Here is a 17,592-nt window from a genome sequence, read left to right as displayed (position 1 = left end):
CCTCGAGTATTGTTGAAACTGCAGTCATCCAGGATTTCCATTCACTCTATGTACCACGTAGGTAGTGAAAAGCTTTGGGGAGTCAGACGGCGAGTTACTCACTGTAAAATACCCAGCCACTGACCTGGTCCTGTAGCCACAGTATGTGTGTGACTGGTCCAGTTAAGTTACTGGCCGATTGCGACCCACAGGATGTTGATGGTGGGGGAATTAGACAATGGCAATGTCCTGCAACAGCTTCTCTTCACACTGCCCCCACCATATCATTATGGCTGGAGTTCCCCAAGGATCTATCCTTGGCCCTCTCTCATTTCTCAACTACATGCTGTCCCTCGGCAACATAAATGCACAATGGTCAAGTTCCACGTGGACGCTGAGTTTCCTCACCATCACCTCACTCGACTCAACTGCTGGTGTTGTCAGACTGCTTATTCAATATCAAGTCCTCAAAGAGTCAAACTTTCCTCCAATTAAACATTACAAAGACTGAATCATTGTTTTTGGTTTCATTCCCCAGCCATTGCATACTCCTCTGGTAGCTGTCTCAGGCTGAATCAGACTGTAACTTCGGTATCCTATCTGATACGGAGCTAACCTTCAAACACTATATTCTCCATCACTAAGACCACCTATTCCCACTTCTTTAATATCACCTGGCTCCACCCAAGCCGTAGCCCATCATCCATGCTATTGTTACCTTCACACTAAATATTCCAAACCTCTCCTGGCGGGCCTCCCATTTTCCACCCTCCATAAACCTAAGCTCAATCAAAACGCTGCTCCCCATATCCTAATACACCATCTCATTCACCCAGCACTCCTGGGCTCACTGACCTACCATAGCTTCCACTACACCATTACCTCCATTTTAAAGTTCTCATCCTAGTGTTCAAATCCACCCACAGCTTACCTCCTCCCCATTATAACTTGCCTCCAGTCTTACAACCCTACAGGAACACTGCATTCTTCCAATTCTAGCCTCTTGAGTACATCCCCCAACTATCCTCACTCCACCACTGGCAGCCATACCTTCAGCTGTCTCAGTCCCAAAGTTTGAATTGCCTCCTAAACCTCTCCATCTGTATCTCCTTCTTTAAGACACTCCTTAAATTCTACCTCTGGCCAAGCTTTTAGTCACCTATCCTATTGTCTCCTCCTTTGGCTTGGTGTCAATTTTTGTCTGTTTATGCTGTGTAGCAACTTGGAAAGTTTTATGTTGAAAGCGCTATATTAATGCATTTTGTTAGTATTTCACCACAAATTAGATGCTCCTTCTACATAGAACTTCAAACACAAATGTTAATCAATAAGGCTAATGATTTAGCAATGTTACATCCGGAGATACTTTTGTAACCAACAATGAATAGTTTTGCCCCAGTAGCATGCCATTTTTTCTTGTGGTGGGGAGGAGAAAAAGATATTAAAATGTTGCAGAAAATTCCAACATTTTATCTTCAAATTCTGCCTTTAAAAAAGGAAAAAGAAAATTGACTGCCTACATCAACACCTACAACTGATATAGTACAACTGGTGTTAACAGCCAATTCTCCAGCTGAGCCAATTCTCCAGCTGAGCCTGAGACTCGAGTTTATATTTCAAGGAAAATCAAATCAATAACTTTAATTCATTAGTCATACTAGATTCTGCCAGCACATAAGCATATTACAAGCAGAATCACAGATGTTCCATCAGGCACTACAACAGCTGAGACAGAACTATACTCCAGCCAAGACTGAATCATACTCCAGCTGATTTTCAGAGTTCAAGTTCAAATTGCCATAATCTTAAAAGCAATTAACAACCAAATGTGTCAGTGATGGTTTTAATCACTTACTGTACCAGAATTATTGGCATAACTGCTGACCTTCAAAATAGTATGGTAATCAATGCTGCTTAACATCCTAGAGGGTTAACATTGTAATGGCTGATTGACCAGCTAAATTCAAAGACAGGACAGAGGCTGGGTGCTATGCATCAAGTGGTTCATCTGACTCCTTTTAGCCACAAGGCTCAAGGCAGAATTAGATGGAACATGCACCAGTTGTTGCTTGGATGGGTGCACCCACAATAACATTGAAGAATCTCAACACTAGCCAGGACAAAAGAAATCAGCTTGATTTGTGCCTCTGAACTCAGTATCCATCCACTCCACCAGTGCTCCCAATACGTACAAAATGGACTGCAGCAACTCACCAAGTTTAGTTTAACAGCACCTTTCAGCCCCATCACCCTTACCATTCAGACAAAGAGCAGCAAACCATGGGAATACTATCACTTCCAAGTTGCACACCATTTGACTTGGACATATGCTGTTCATTATGAGTCAAAATCCTGTAATTACCTATAAACACCATTACAAGGACAACAGTTCAAGATGGCAGCCTACCATCACTGTCTCAGAACCACTAGAGATAATAAATACAGTTTTGCCAGCATATCACATGCAAGAACATTTTTTTTTTAAAAAGGCTGAGGGTATCTTAATCTTGAATACCACAGTACAACCAACCTAATGTTCCAGTCACCAGAATCAACTTTGTTAGTGGGGGGAAAAAAGGTGGGGAAAGCACAGGAGGGTAGGGAAAAGTAGATGCACAAATAAAAATAAAGAAAACTGACAACTGCTACAAAACAAACTATTTTTTTTAAAGTTTCTAACAGGAAAAAACATAGTAAAGTTGTGGTCCTTCAAATTACATAAATCAAGATCTTCCTTTAAACTCATTTCAAAAAAGTGCAACTCACCATGCAAGCCAGCTTCTGCAGTAAGAACTAGTTCGTGGTTATGGTCAAAGGAAACTTCCCAACCAAGCTTGGACAGATTAAAACATGATTAAAATTGCAGATTGGGGACCTGAAAGTATGCAACTTGTCTACACAAGAATAAATTTTCACTTTAAGAACTTATAGGGGATTCGTCCCTCAGTTATGTCATGAAGATACTGCAGGTAACTTATCTCCATTGGTCAACATGAACACTTGCAGTAAATCTTAATTTTTGTCAAATATAGATTGAGGGGAGGAGAAAGAAAATACATTATAAAGAATTTTTAAAAACTGCAAGCTCAATACGAATGGGCAAAACATTCACCAAGGATGACACTGAACATTTTACAATTTAGGAGATCTACTGGCTACTATTAAAAAGTACAACTACAGGAAAATAAATAGCAGTTACATGGCAAATGTGTCCCTTACAAGTCTGATCACCAGCTCACTTGTAACTCAACTTAGTCCTTCATATACTTAGTCTCTATCTGCTCCGAACTCCAATGGGCCTCCCACAAGCATTGCTGAAACTGACTTCCAGAAGCTTGGTTTTCTCTTACTGTCACCTGCCCATCCCTCAACAACTCTAAGACGACTTTATATGGAGAGGGTCTTCCATCACCTTGCAACGGACAGAATGAAAAGCTTTTTCATGTAGTCTAAGTATTGACATTGAGTATTTTTATACATTCTAAGTAAAATTCTAGATATCATGGGGATACCATCGCCAGACAACTTCTGGCTAATTTACATGATATAGACAAGGACTTATTGGGGTGCATTTCCTCTGCTGAAATTTTTAGAAAACCTATCCATGAATAGACAGGACAGAGTAACATCGTGCTGCAGTTTGAGCAATACGGATTACAGTGGACTCAGCGACAGTATAACCAAAAGGACATATCAAATTAAACAGAAGTTCTCTCTAAAACTTGAGATTTTGCATCCCTTATGAGACTTTGCAAATCACATTTGATAGCTTATCACTAAGCTACCCACATAAATGCATTACACCGTGCAAGTTTATAGTGCACATACTGTATATGGCCATAAAAACACATTCTGGTTATGTATCAACCCCCATTATCATACATTGCTGCCTTGACTACCCTATGTCATAATTTAATCACAATTTTTCAAAACTGCACACGTTGTACCAAAAATTGTCAAGATGTTAGCTGATTAACCCTTTACCTCTGTAGCTAGAGTTTGAAATCAGTCCATAATGATAGAAAAGTCCTCTCTCCGCATCTATATGCACCACACAACTCATTAAATTTAACACCCAATAACTGTGCCTGTGACTCTACTGCAGAAAACAATCCAAAAAGCAACAAATTCAGCTCCTGACCTCATTACAGCCTTGGTTCAAACATGGACAAAAGAGCTGAACTCAAGAGGTGAGGTGAGAGTTACTGCCCTTGACATCAAGGCAGCATTTGACCGAGTATGGCATCAAGAAGCCCGAGCAAAACGGAGGTCAATGGGAATCAGGGGGAAAACCCTCTGCTGGCTGGAGTCATACCTAGCACAAAGGAAGATGGTTGTGGTTGTTGGAGGTCAATCATCTGAGCTCCAAGACATCACTGCAGGAGTTCCTCAGGGTAGTGTCCTAGGCCCAACCATCTTCAGCTGCTTCATCAATGACCTTCCTTCAATCATAAGGTCAGAAGTGGGGATGTTCGCTGATGATTGCACAATGTTCAGTACCATTCGTGACTCCTCAGATACTGAAGCAGTCTGTGACAATATCCAGGCTTGGCAAGTAACATCCGCGCCACACAAGTGCCAGGCAATGACCATCTCCAACAAGGTATAATCTAACCATCTCCCCATGACATTCAACGGCATTACCATCGCTGAATGCCCCACTATTGACATCCTAGGGGCTACCATTGACCAGAAACTGAACTGGAGTAGCCATATAAATACTGTGGCTACAAGAACAGGTCAGAGGCTAGGAATCCTGAGGCGAGTAACTCACCTCCCTACTCCCCAAAGCCTGTCCACCATCTACAAGGCACAAGTTAGGAGTGTGATGGAATACTCTCCACTTGTCTGGATGGGTGCAGCTCCAACAACACTCAAGAAGCTCGACACCATCCAGGACAAAGCAGCCCACTTGATAGGCACCCCATCTACAAACATTCACTCCCTCCACCACCGACGCACAGTGGCAGCAGTGTGTACCATCTACAAGATGCACTGCAGCAGTGCACCAAGGCTCCTTCGACAGCACCTTCCAAACCCATGACCTCTACCAACTAGAAGGTCAAGGGCAGTAAATGCATGTGAACACCACCACCTGCAAGTTCCCTTCCAAGTCACACACCATCCTGACTTGGAACTATATTGCTGTTCCTTCACTGTCACTGGGTCAAAGTCCTGGAACTCCTTTCCCAACAGCACTGTGGGTGTACACATCTCACATGGACTGTAGCAGTTCAAGGCAGCTCATCACCATCTTCTCAAGGGCAATAAATGCTGGCCTAGCTAGTGACGCCCCCATCCCACGAATAAATAAAAAAGGCTCAGCTGTTACATAATCACAGGAAATAGACTAATGATCTTGTTACCATACTTACTATAGTCACTGCAGGCCAAGAAATGCATCCTGAAACATGTCTTCCTGATAGGGGGCAGGAATTAATAGAGGAAACAATAATACAATGAGAGGCTCAGTATATACTCAGTTAGTGGAAAAAGATAAAAATTAGTGACATAACACTGATGAAAGATCACAGACCTGAAACGTTAACTTCGTTTTCTCTCTCCACAGATGCTGCAAGACCTGCAATGTCCAACATTTCCTGTTATTTCAAATTTTCAGCATCTGCAGTATTTTACTTTTACAGATTTTTTTAAAAATTCATTCATGGGATGTGGGCATCACTGACTATGCCAGCATTTGTTGCTCACCCCCAATTGCCCTCGAGAAGGTGGTGGTGAGCTGCCTTCTTAACCGCTGCAGTCCATTTGGGGTAGGTAGACCCACAGTGCTGTTAGGAAGGGAGTTCCAGGATTTTGACCCAGCGACAGTGAAGGAACGGCGATATAGTTCAAAGTCAGGATGGTGTGTGACTTGGAGGGGAACTTGCAGGTGGTGGTGTTCCCATGTATTTGCTGCCCTTGTCCTTCTAGTTGGTAGAGGTCACGGGTTTGGAAGGTGCTGTCTAAGGAGCCTTGGTGCATTGCTGCAGTGCATCTTGTAGATGGTACACACTGCTGCCACTGTGCGTTGGTGGTGGAGGGAGTGAATGTTCGTAACTGGGGAGCCAATCAAGCAGGCTGCTTTGTCCTGGATGGTGTCGAGCTTCTTGAGTGTTGTTGGAGCTGCACCCATCCAGGCAAGTGGAGAGTATTGCATCACACTCCTGTCTTGTGCCTTGTAGATGGTGGACAGGCTTTGGGAAGTCAGGAGGTGAGTTACCCGCCTCAGGATTCCTAGCCTCTGACCTGCTCTTGTAGCCATGGTATTTATATGGCTATTCCAGTTCAGTTTCTGGTCAATGGTAGTCCCTAGGATGTCGACAGTGGGGCATTCAGCGATGGTAATGCCGTTGAATGTCAAGGGGAGATGGTTAGATTCTCTCTTGTTGGAGATGGTCATTGCCTGGCACTTGTGTGGCGTGGATGTTACTTGCCCCTTATTAGTCCAAGCCTGGATATTGTCACAGACTGCTTCAGTATCTGAGGAGTCACGAATGGTACTGAACATTGTGCAATCATCAGCGAACATCCCCACTTCTGACCTTATGATTGAAGGAAGGTCATTGATGAAGCAGCTGAAGATGGTTGGGCCTAGGACACTACCCTGAGGAACTCCTGCAGTGATATCCTGGAACTCAGATGATTGACCTCCAACAACCACAACCATCTTCCTTTGCGCTAGGTATGACTCCAGCCAGCAGAGGGTGTTCCCCCTGATTCCCATTGACCTCCGTTTTGCTCGGGCTTCTTGATGCCATACTCAGTCAAATGCTGCCTTGATGTCAAGGGCAGTCACTCTCACCTAAGCAGTCTTGGTGGTGGTTAGGATATGTGGCTTGAAAGCTCAGAATTATGCAGGTTCAGCGTGAAAGACCAGTCAAGGACGGTTGGCAAAAGTCAGCAACTCGTGTGGAGTTTCTAGCATGGCCTGAACAGCATGGCTTTGGTGTCACCAATAATTAGTTAGAACATCCCCAAGATGTTGAATAAGCAGTTGGTCAGCACACTAACTGTCATGGAATTGAGGGTGATGGTGGAGAAGCAGAGTTGGTGTCACTATTGCACATGTGGAAGCTGATATCGTGCTCAAGGATTAGGTCACTAAGGACCAGCATATCAATGAGGAATAGGAAAGGACACAGAACGCAACATTGAGGCATTCGAAGAACCATTGGGGGAAGAGAACCAACTGCAGGAAATGACCTGGCTATGTTGAGACAGTGGAACAAAGTGAGGGTGGTGCCACAGGGGAGAGATGGAGGATGGCATAATCAATCATGCCATTGAGTCAGGTCACAAAAGGTACATGCATCAGTTTCAATTCACTAGACAAATTTACATTAGCAAAAAGGTAAATTTAAAAGTAGTTAGGATGTTAACAACTTTGAAAGCACAACACAAATCCAAGTGATGAATCTCTCTACTCCATAAACTAATTTACAAGGTGGGGTACTAGAGATATTCAGGACACTAGGCAGCTGTCCAGGGTGTATTAGGGTACTAAAGACAAGCTTTGAAGTGCCATTTGTTTTCTTCTTAGCCCTGAGATTTGTGTCCTTATCAAAGCCAGACCATAATGAGTCTTAGATTTGAACCTTTTTGAAAACATATCTACAAATGAACAACCAAATCTTGACATTTCTCCTGAACCCAGGGAAATCTGCAGCCAAGTCACCCTAAGGCTCTTGTCTGGTAACTGGTGCAAAGCAAGATTGGCAGTCACCTGGGATGAAGTCTCAAAGGACGGACACTGCAGAGCGCGAGGAGAGTTAAACAGAAAATAAGTATGGGCGGAGAGGGAGGAGGTAAGGCATATGAGAAAACACAGTGGACTGGCGAAAATTTAAAAACGAAGCACTTATCTTAGATAGGTCAGACAATTTTTACATAAAAGCTCTCATTCCTCACCACAATTTTTTTCGCCATTACACATTACTTTTCTTTCCTCATTAAGACCAATGCTGTCTGCAGCCAAGTTCAATTCCTAGGGATCAGCAAGCTCTCCCAGAGCACGGCATTCTTGCTGCATTACACATTTAGGCAGTCGCCTCTAAACGCATGCAACATACACGGAATGCCGCCAAGTTGTGCTGAGATCATTTCCACTGACAATTAAAACTATTCTTCCACAAACCAACGATTCGACTGACTCGAGAGCACACTAATTTCGCAGCTCCCTAACGCCTGCCTTAATCTGGGGTGTGGTTCCTACTGTAACAAGCAAGAGAACAACAAAATCCGAGGTCTGCAAATCGCTTAGACAATAGCGCAATATAAAGAAAAATGTTTGCAGTCTGAAGTTGAAAGCCTATGAAACTATGTTTATAAATCCAGCAGCGTATAATGAAAACCTCACATCCAATGCTGTTAAAAACAAGTTAGGGTCGCTAAAATCTGGAGAAACCTCACTAGTTCGGGTTCAAGCAGCCATCAGAACACCTCTCGACGATTTAACCTTGTTACAGAAGTTAAACGCGCCCTTCCTACCCACCCATCCTTCTCCTGACTGCACTATTACAAATCCCTCAGTATCACATTCGTGGGAAAAAACAGCTTTGTTTTAAATTACAGCGACACGGACAAGAGCAAAGGACGCTCAGGGGCTCAACTTAATGCACTGTAAAAAAAAAAATAGGTCAGCCAGAGACATTATGGTACAGAAGTCGGCCAAACCTGCCATATGTAACAAGCCAAATTCGAATATCCATGTCAATAAAGTGCAATATTATGCCATATTCACAAGATATGTACAAGGCACACCCTGCAAAGTCTTCCACACTAGCATCTGGAGACGTGCCAAATTTGGGAGAACTGTTACCCTAACTAGTCAAGCAAAAACCTGACATTCGTACTCACAGAAACATACCCATCAGCCAATGCCCAGAATCCTCCATCACTATTCCTAGATATGTCCTGTCCCAGTGGGAGGACAGACCCACCAGAGGTGGTGGTACAGTGGTATACGAATGGAAGAGTCTCCAACATTGACTCTGGACATGAAGTCTCATGGTGGGGGACTCAAATGGCCATCACCAAGACTGGTTCAGCAGTACCACCACTGAATGAGGCCTGAAGGCCATACCTGCCAGATTGGGATTGCGGCAGACGGAGAGAGAACCAACCAAAAAAAAACCTCTGACCTCGTCCTCAATCTGTCGCAGATGCATTCGTCGATGACAGGAGTGGTAACTGCACAGTCGTAGGGACCAAGTCCCACCTTCATACTGAGGACACCCTTGATCATGTTCTGAGGTACTACTGTACTAAATAGGTTTGATTCAAAACAGATCTGGAAGCTCAAAACATGGGCACCCATGAGGCATCATGGGCCACCAGCAACTGCAAGCTAACCTCATGGCCCAGCATATCCCTCATTCCACTATTACTATCAAACCTAGCAACCAACCCTGGTTCAAGAAGGATTGTAAGAGAGCATGCCAGCAGTAGTACCAGACATTCCTGAAAATTATTGTACTAATCTGGAGAAACTACAACACAGGACTACATGCATGATAAACAGCAAGAGCATCATGCTATAGCCAGAGCTAAGCAATCCCACAACTAACAGATCAGATTAAAGCTCCGCAGTCCTGCCACATCCCGTGATTAGCAACAGACAATTAAAACAATGGGAGAAAGCGGCTCCATGAACATTCCCATCCTCAATGATGGCAAAGCCTAGCATGAGAGTTCAAAAAATAAGGCTGAAGTGTTTGCAACCATCTTCAGCCAGAAGTGCCGAATGGATGATCCATCTCAGCGTCCTGAGGACTCCTGCATCACAGATGCCAGTCTTCAGCCAATTTGCTGAACACTGAACGCCTTGGATACAGCAAAGCCAAGGGCCTGACAATAACTCAATCATACTGCTGAAGACCAGTGCTCAAAACTGGCCGACGCATAGCCAAGTTGTTCCAGTACAGTTACAACAATACTATCTACTAGACAAAATGTAAAATTGTTCAGGTATATCCTGTGTACAAGGTGGTCAAATCCAATCCAATCATCAGCCTACTCTCAGCGATAGAAGGTGCCACTGACAGGGCTATCAAGCAGCACTAATGCACCATAACGTGCTCAATGCTCAGTTTGGCAAAGGAAAACAGCTGTAGTTATTGGAAGCCCCAGGACATCACTGCAAGAGTTCCTCAGGGCAGTGTACTAGGCCCAAACATTTTCAGTTGCTCCATCACCTTCCCTCCATCATAAGATGACAAGGGGGGATGTTCACTGATGATTCCAGTGTTCAGTTCCATTTGCACAAGTCAGGAATCAATGTAATACTCTCCATTTGCCTGGATGAGTGCAGCTTCAACATCGAGGACAAGGCAGTCTGCTCGATCAACATCCCATCCACCACCAGTGTACAGTGGCTGCGGTGTTTTACCATCAAGGTGTACTGCAGCAACTCCCAAACCTGTGATCTCCACCACCTAGAAAGAAAAGGGTAGAAGGCGCATGGGAACACTACCACCTCCAAGTTCCCTTCTAAGTCACACGCCTTCCAGACTCTCAAATTTATCACCTTTCCTAGCATCAAATAAGGTCAAAATCCTGGAACTCCTTACCTAGCAGAATTTGGGGTGGTACCTTCACTACATGGATTACAATAGTTCAAGAAGGTGGCTCACCACCAACTTTAAGGGAAACCATGGATGGGCAATAAATGCTAGCCTTGCCAACATCACCACACCCCATTAATGAATAAAATTAAAAATGTCACACCCTATCTTGCACAAGAGAATAGGGGTTAGCTTGGAAACCAATAAAGAATTTTTAAACATGGAGACAAATGAATTAAAAAATGGAAACCACGACCTGCAAGGACTGATCTGTCAACAAGAACTTTATAACAAGCTTGATAATTCCACATCCAGACCCTCCTTTTGAGGGTTAAAGTAGTTTAAGCCAAACATAGAAAAACTACAGTACAGAAGGAGGCCATTCAGCCCATTGTCATGGGAACATGTTAAACCCAAACAAAAAAATCTCTTTTATATGTAACAGAGTAAGATTAAAATCATGTGACTGCAGCTAGAGAACCACACATTTACAGCTGATTACAGCTCTTTATGGAGCAATCCTAAATTAATCCACACCCCCACTCGCTCTCTAGAGCGTGTTCAATGTAAAAACAAAAAATGCTGGAAATAAACAGCAGGTCTTACAGCATTTGTGGAGAAAGTCAACGTATCAGGTCCGTGGCACTTCATAAGCCCTGTTACTTCCTCCGCCTTAAAAACATTTGTGCACTATTCCCTTAAGAGGCAAAAGTCTGCTTCAACCACACCTTGCAGCAAAGCATTTGATTCACCACCTCCGTGTGAAGAACTTTTTCTAACCTCTTCTCACTATTTTAAATTAATAATCCTCTCATCACAAACTCAGCAACCAGAGGAAGCAGTCTTGAGATATTATGTCGTGTCATTTTGATCATAATCAAAAAAAAACTGACATTCCTTAGTAAACATACAGTATAATACCTTCGTATCTGCTTAAAAAAACTACATTATGTGCTACAGACACTAACAAAGCAAGATAGCAGTCCAATGTCATCTCATTTATAGAAGACTGTGGAAGACTGCCAATTAAAATCCAACTGGCCCACCCATTAAAGATAGCTCAGTTCCTGCTTCCAAAGGCAGTTGACCGGAAGACCTGGCATGCCATAATGATCTAACGTTATTACCCCACTGAAAATTTGCATATGTTGACCTGCTGTCTGACATAATAGCAACAGCTTCCATCTCTGCAGTATTAATGGATAAGTGACTGGGCTAATGGCTGACATTTCAGAGATCAAAAGGGAATAAAATACTGGGAAAGGGCATTTTGTTTAAAAATATTCACTTGACAACCACAAGAGAAAAAATGAATTAAACATTAAAGAAATATAGTTTTGCTTAAAACTCAGACCCACCATATTGTACCTAGCAGGTTCCCAGAATCTTACATCTCCCACTTCAATCTGAACTTCAACCCCTTTAAAATGAAAAGAATGGCCTGGAATTTCAGAGTTTTTGACAGGTGAACTGTCAGCGCTCGCCATTACCCCTTTGAAGCCAACCGCAACTTCAGGATTTAGCACATTGGCAAATTAACGTGGAAATCCTGAAGTTGCTGTATGTCAATCACTGCTCCACTGGCTGATGACTGGCTGTTTGAGAATTCTTTAATGTGACTGACCACTTAGTCAAGTTGATGACATCACTGCAGCTAGACACTGAGAATCCCCCTTAAACAATACTACAACAAATTGCACATTGAGAGTTAAGCCCTTGCGCAGAGCTCGAGATCTCTCAGCACAGCTTTCAAGGTCGACAGCGATTGCTATCACTTCCCCCTTAACCACAAATTATGGGCCATTTAGTCAAAGGCAACCAGGGATCTTTTCCATTAGTGACATATAGGAACTATCAGGAGTCAACAAAATCTGCTATGGAAAATCTGTCTCTTGGGCTTTTTTAAAAACACATTGGGAAAATTGAGAAGATTCTTTAAAATAGGCATCAGAATGTACTTCATACATACAGCACATTCAACCAATCATGCCTGAGCCAGCTCTTTGAAAGACTAGGAAAAAAACAGAATTAGGACACAGACAAGAGGAGTTTTTGTGGTGGTGGGGGTTAAAAAAAGACTCAAATTCTCACCAGAATATGGAAGGTATTACCATATAGTAGCTGTTCAATGAATTAATCACACTCATTAAAAGGAAATTAGCCCCACTCCCCTGCTCTTTCCCACAGACCTGGAATTTTTTTCCTTTTCAAGTATATCTAATTTCCTTTTGAAAGTTACTATGAATCTTTTTCCACCCCAATTTCAGGCATTACATTCCAGATTACAACTCACTGCACAAAACAAATTCTCAACTCCCCCTGGCATTTTTTTTGCCAATTATCTTAAATTTGTGTCTTCTGGTTACCTACCCTCCTGCCAGCGTAAACAATTTCACCCCATTTACTTTATCTGGGAGCCCAGCATGTCAGCACAAAAGACTAGGCTAAAACATTTGCAACCATCTTTGAAGTGCCGAGTGGATGAACCATCTCTGCCTCCTCCGAGGTTCTCTGTCACAGGTACCAGTCTTTCGCCAATTCAATTCACTCCACGCGAAATGAAGAAACAGCTGAAGGCATTGAATACAGCAAAGGTTAATGAATCCTGACAACAGTGGCGCAGTGGTTAGCACCGCAGCCTCACAGCTCCAGGGACCCGGGTTCGATTCTGGGTACTGCCTGTGCGGAGTTTGCAAGTTCTCCCTGTGTCTGCGTGGGTTTCCTCCGGGTACTCCGGTTTCCTCCCACATGCCAAAGACTTGCAGGTTGATAGGCTAATTGGCCATTATAAATTGCCCCTAGTATAGGTAGGTGGTAGGGAAATATATAGGGACAGGTGGGGATGTGGTAGGAATATGGGATTAGTGTTGGATTAGTATAAATGGGTGGTTGATGGTCGGCACAGACTCGGTGGGCCGAAGGGCCTGTTTCAGTGCTGTATCTCTAAACTATCCCGGCTGCAGTACTGAAAACTTGGGTTCCAGAACTAACTGTGTCCTTAGCCAAGCTATTCTAGCATTGCTACAACAATGGCATCTATCCACCAATGGGGAAAATTGCCCCAGGTACGTCCTGTCCACAAAAAGCAGTACAAATCCAATCCGGCTAATTACCACCCCATCAGTCTACTCTCAATCAGCAAGATGATGTGTGTTGTCAACCAAGCAGCACTTACTCAGCAATAACCTGCTTAATGATGCTCAGCTTGGGTTCCTCCAGGGGCACTTGGCACCAGACCTCACCACAACCTTAATACAAACATGGACAAAAGCGCTGAATTCCAGAGGTGAGGATAAATGCCCTTGACATCAAGGCAACATTAACCAAGCATGGCATCAAGGAGCCCTAGCAAAACTGAAGTCAATGGGAATCAGGGGGGAAAAAAACTCTCCACTGGTTGGAGTCATACCTAGCACAAAGGAAGATGGTTGTTGTTGGAAGCCAATCATCTCAGCCCCAGGATATCACTGCAGTAGTTTCTCAGGGTCATGTCCTCAGCCCAACCATCTTCAGCTGCTTCGTCAGTGAGCTTCCCTCAAACACAAGGTCAGAAGTGGGGATGTTCACTGATGATTGCATAGTCGTCAGTATCATACACGACACACCATCCTGAACTGGAACTATAATCGATATTCCTTCATTGCCACAGGTTCAAAAACTTGGAACTACCTTCCTTACAGTAGCGTAGGTGTACCACCTTCAAGGGTAATTAGAGATGGGCAATAAATTCTGGCCTTGTCAGCGACATGCACGTCCCATGAAAGAATAAAAAAGAAAGCCCTCACTTTTGAACACCCCTATAAATATGCCCAGAATCTTCCTTGTTCCAATGGGGAACAATCCTAACTACTCTATTATCTCCAGATAACGGAAGCCCCTTGTGATTATACTGGTAAATCTCCTCTGCAAGGCATGGACATTCTTCCTAAAGTGTGGTACCGCGAACTGAACAATACTCTAGCTGAGGTCTAACCAATGGAACAAAAACACCCCAAACAAGCTTTTTTATAATTGCAGTAAATCAACAAAAATTTCTATCTGAAGTTTCAGTTAACCTCCAGGGAGAAACCAGAATCAGTACAAGCACAAAAGGGTGTAGGGGAGAAATCAAAAATTCTTTCCCAAAGAATTAAGATATGGAATGTATTATCACAAGTGGTGTTCAATCTGAGTTAATCGCAGCTTTTAAAAGGAAAGTAAACGTAAAGAAAAATATCGAAGCGCATGATCATTGGTTCAGTTGCTAATACCCTCTTTAAGTGAGAATGTTGTGGCATCAAGGGTTTAAGCACATATTCTAGACTGGCAGCCCAATGTAGGACAGAGGAAGGATTACATTAAATGGAGAGTCAGTCTGTACCTTCTGATGGATGTAAGATTCCTGGACACTTAAAGTTCTGCTAGTATCTTGGCTGACATTCATCCCAAAACAAAAAAAACTAGTCATTCATTTTAGTTGCTGCTATTGGACCTTACTGTACTCAAAATGCCTGCTTACACAACTGTGCTTCAAAACGTACTTCAGTTCAGCTTTATGGGACACAATACAGTGTCTTTCATGACCCCAGGACACCCCAAGACACAGTCAATAAAACATTTTGGAAGTATAATCATTGCTGCAGTAAGACACTAACAACAACAAAAAAAGAAACTAAAATAGTTTTAGAATAGGCAATTGTGATGGGGAGTTGGTACAGGCAACATGGGCCAAATGGCCTCCAACTGTGCAAAAAGTGCTGAAAATTAACATAGCTTATCCACATCAATGAACCCAGCACCATAGAGATTGAATGGGGTATTTGCAGCTGTTGAGGGATGATAAAATCCAGCTGCTGGCACCGACCTTCAACCAGCCCAGCAGACTTTTGCTGCAGGAGTCCATGGGATCACACAGCCCCACCCCCTGGGGACAGGGAGGGACCCACACAGCAACCCCCCACAGGCAGGAGAGGGGTGGAGAAGAACAGTACACTGCTAATCCCTGCCCCCAATGGGGCTGGGGCAGGGGGACACCACACAGTTCCTGCACCCCCCTAGGGGCAGCAGGGACCACCGAGCCTGCCCCGGGGTGGGGAAAGGGGGCGCGGGGGATCTCGCAGCCTCCCCCCGGAGGGGTGGGGGAAAGGGGGCGCGGGGGATCTCGCAGCCTCCCCCCGGAGGGGTGGGGAAAGGGGGCGCGGGGGATCTCGCAGCCTCCCCCCGGAGGGTGGGGAAAGGGGGCGCGGGGGATCTCGCAGCCTCCCCCCGGAGGGGTGGGGAAAGGGGGCGCGGGGGATCACGCAGCCTCCCCCCGGAGGGGTGGGGAAAGGGGGCGCGGGGGATCTCGCAGCCTCCCCCCGGAGGGGTGGGAAAGGGGGCGCGGGGATCTCGCAGCCTCCCCCCGGAGGGGTGGGGAAAGGGGGCGCGGGGGATCTCTCAGCCTCCCCCGGGGGGGGGGGGGTGGGGAAAGGGGGCGCGGGGGATCTCTCAGCCTCCCCCGGGGGGGGGGGGGGGGGAAGGGGGCGCGGGGGATCTCTCAGCCTCCCCCGGAGGGGTGGGGAAAGGGGGCGCGGGGGATCTCTCAGCCTCCCCCGGAGGGGTGGGGAAAGGGGGCGCGGGGGATCTCTCAGCCTCCCCCGGAGGGGTGGGGAAAGGGGGCGCGGGGGATCTCTCAGCCTCCCCCGGAGGGGTGGGGAAAGGGGGCGCGGGGGATCTCTCAGCCTCCCCCGGAGGGGTGGGGAAAGGGGGCGCGGGGGATCTCTCAGCCTCCCCCGGAGGGGTGGGGAAAGGGGGCGCGGGGGATCTCTCAGCCTCCCCCGGAGGGGTGGGGAAAGGGGGCGCGGGGGATCTCTCAGCCTCCCCCGGAGGGGTGGGGAAAGGGGGCGCGGGGGATCTCTCAGCCTCCCCCGGGGGGGGGGGGGGGGGGGGGAAGGGGGCGCGGGGGATCTCGCAGCCTCCCCCCGGAGGGGTGGGGAAAGGGGGCGCGGGGGATCTCTCAGCCTCCCCCGGGGGGGGGGGGGGGGAAAGGGGGCGCGGGGGATCTCGCAGCCTCCCCCCGGAGGGGTGGGGAAAGGGGGCGCGGGGGATCTCTCAGCCTCCCCCCGGAGGGGTGGGGAAAGGGGGCGCGGGGGATCTCGCAGCCTCCCCCGGAGGGGTGGGGAAAGGGGGCGCGGGGGATCTCTCAGCCTCCCCCGGGGGGGGGGGGGGGGAAAGGGGGCGCGGGGGATCTCGCAGCCTCCCCCCCGGAGGGGTGGGGAAAGGGGGGCGCGGGGGATCTCTCAGCCTCCCCCCGGAGGGGTGGGGAAAGGGGGCGCGGGGGATCTCTCAGCCTCCCCCGGGGGGGGGGGGGGGGAAAGGGGGCGCGGGGGATCTCGCAGCCTCCCCCCGGAGGGGTGGGGAAAGGGGGCGCGGGGGATCTCTCAGCCTCCCCCGGGGGGGGGGGGGGGGGGGGGGGGAAGGGGGCGCGGGGGATCTCGCAGCCTCCCCCCGGAGGGGTGGGGAAAGGGGGCGCGGGGATCACACACTCTTCCCAAGGGGACGGGGGCCGCGCGCACAGAAACCAACTGCCAGTTCGGAAAAGCTTCGTAACTTCAGGCCGCAGCAGGAGGTAAAACACTGACTCACCTGTCACTGTACCGAAGGACTATAAAAACTGCTGCTGCTGCTAAGTACAAGTCGCTCTTCCCCCGCCCCACCCGATCACTGTTAATATGGCGGAAGAAGGAGCGGCGCCGGCGCTAACGTGAAAAGGGCGGGGCAGGATTAGAGCGAGCCAGCCGCAACGTCACCGGAAATTGCGTTCAGCGCTGAGGAGGAGCGAGGTTGAACGCTTCCGCAATATGACTGCTGGCAGTGTGAGAGGGCAGGTTATAGCATCGAGAAAGACATGTTCGTGGTCGGAGAATGTTGAAAGCTCATAGGTTGCTTTTGGGAGGAAGCAGTGAATCCTTTCCCGCCAGCTCTATTATGGAAAATTGACCGCATTCCTTTCACCATTCTATCAGATCTCTTTTACCTCCGGTGGGAGGGACAGACTGGTTCATAGAAGCTTTAAGGCACGGAAAGAGGCAAG

At 46.6% G+C, this 17,592-nt stretch overlaps 1 protein-coding gene across 4 annotated transcripts in view; it reads right to left on the bottom strand.

Moving 5' to 3' along the window:
* Positions 1-17,264, bottom strand: part of LOC137370097 (ras-related protein Ral-A) — a 74,883-nt gene extending 57,619 nt beyond the window's left edge. For 2 of the 4 annotated variants that reach the window (XM_068032232.1, XM_068032230.1), the window contains exon 1: positions 17,145-17,264. The gene's annotated coding sequence lies outside the window, so the exon portion shown is untranslated. Of the gene's footprint in view, positions 1-2,745; positions 2,794-5,515; positions 5,561-17,144 lie in introns of those variants that run through there. The other 2 variants (XM_068032233.1, XM_068032231.1) reach the window with 2 other exon arrangements.
* Positions 17,265-17,592: the final 328 nt, after the last annotated feature.

Source organism: Heterodontus francisci, chromosome 5 (assembly GCF_036365525.1).
Source record: "Heterodontus francisci isolate sHetFra1 chromosome 5, sHetFra1.hap1, whole genome shotgun sequence".
Lineage (NCBI taxonomy): Eukaryota > Metazoa > Chordata > Chondrichthyes > Heterodontiformes > Heterodontidae > Heterodontus > Heterodontus francisci.
This window is presented reverse-complemented; position numbering and strand designations above follow the sequence as displayed.